Source organism: Cyprinodon variegatus, unplaced genomic scaffold, assembly GCF_000732505.1.
Source record: "Cyprinodon variegatus isolate N-32 unplaced genomic scaffold, C_variegatus-1.0 Scaffold119, whole genome shotgun sequence".
Taxonomy (NCBI): domain Eukaryota; kingdom Metazoa; phylum Chordata; class Actinopteri; order Cyprinodontiformes; family Cyprinodontidae; genus Cyprinodon; species Cyprinodon variegatus.
In genome coordinates, this window is record NW_015150572.1 from 767058 (window position 1) to 769076 (window position 2019).

Sequence of the window (2019 nt, forward strand, 5' to 3'; positions counted from 1 at the left end):
TGGATGGATGGATGGATGGATGGATGGATGGATGGATGGATGGATGGATGGATGGATGGATGGATGGATGGATGGATGGATGGATAGAAATTAGATCTCAATAAGGATCTTTGGGGCTAAAGACAAGACAAGGAGGGAGCATAACACGTACACACGTGGACAAAATCATTAGTACACCCGTTAAATGAAAGCAAAACCTGCAATGATTACAGAAATAAATTGAAGTTAACGAAAGCAATAATAAGTTAAAATTGTACAAAACTAACCAATAACATGTAGACATTGCTTTTTTAACTATGCTTCAACTAAATGATAAAAACAAAAATATTCACAGGAAACAAACCTGGACAAAAATAAGGAAAGCCTCAGAAAAAATGTAAATAATGTGACCAAAGGGATATTTGCAATCTGCAATCATTCTGTAGGCCTATATATAGGGCTACAGGTAGTTACTGTGCTGTTTACTGTATGAATGGTGTGTGCCATACTCAACATGGACCAGTGGAAGCGAAGGAAAGAGCTGTCGCAGGGATTAGAAAGAAAATATTAAACAAGCATGTTAAAGATAAAGGCTATAAGAGCAGCTTGATGACCCTGTGACAATAGTGAGATTTAAGCCATGTAAAATCCTTAGGTCATCAGAGACACCTACAAGTTACATGAGAAGGGAAGGGGAGGCAACATTTAGCTTGAAGCAGTCGTTTCGTATTTAATTTCTATCATGTCTCAATTTTTTTTTTTAATATCACATTTCTTTATTTTCTGTGATTATTTTCTGTGTTTTTAAGTTTTTATGCTTTCTTTTGTGGCCTATTTTTTTTTATCTATCTTTCTTTGGATTCCTTTTAGCACTATGAATTGCCTCTTGTATGGGTGGTGCTTTCCCGTTGCTTTCTTGTATCTCTTCACCTCAGACAAACCTTGCTTAAAAGTATCTTTAGCCTCAATTGGAGTCTTATCCATGCCATGCAATTCAATACCTGGTTCAGTGCCTACCTGGTAACCGCATTTGGATTTGGAGAAAAAAAAAATGCTTTCTCAATATCCACAAACCAATAATGAATAACTTTGGAAGTCAACTGTTTTATTTTTATCAAGGCAAGATAAAAAAAAAACAACAACCTTAAAACTCTAAAATCCACATGATAGAAAGCCCAGGAAAACACAGAAAACAAACAACTTAATTGGTTTTGTGTGTCCATGGATATCACATCAAAGACAGAAAAGACATAGTTACACTAGCAAAGTAAATATGCCTTCATTAACCACAGCACCCTCAACCTTAAGCAACACTTCTGGCTGGGTGTTATAGCCGTAAAAGAAGACTTCAGAGTTTGCTTAGTCAGTTATTATAGTATTTAACCTAAAATTAGCTGCAAAATGTCCAAGTCTGCAGGGTCAAACCACATGCGCCTTAGTAGGGATGTCAAAATATAACTTCAAAAACATCCCCTGAGTTCAGAATGATGAGGGAGATATGATCAAACACTGTTTGTAATAACTGTGCTCTGAATGTCTGCAGCTCTATAAATATCTTTAGCTTTATGGGCATTCATGTTGAGCTCATAAAAAGCTGTCCTCTTCAAAGTGAGCCTGTATGTTTCTTTTCTATATGCCGACAGTTGTGATATACTCAGGTATTAATAAATACACTCAGGAAGTAAAGATGAAAACAGTCTATTCAGTACCATGTAAAATGTTGTACCATGTTAGATTACTTTTTTTTTTTAAGTTATGACAAAAAAACTAGAATTAGTTTTATTACGATTGTATGTGATACATCTACCGCATAACGTTTATTTATATGTGGTCTGAATATGAATTCAGAACTAGAAATTAAGTTTTGCCTTTTTTTCTTGTAAATCTTCACAGCCAATGGAACATGCAAACATAGATTGTTACTTGTTTCCCTGAAAGTCTCAATGTGATTTAGGTCTGATTTTTGAACAAAAAAATAATATCTAAATTAGTGGTGGGGGCTCCATTTAAGTTTTTAATGGAGTTAATTACAGGGTCTCT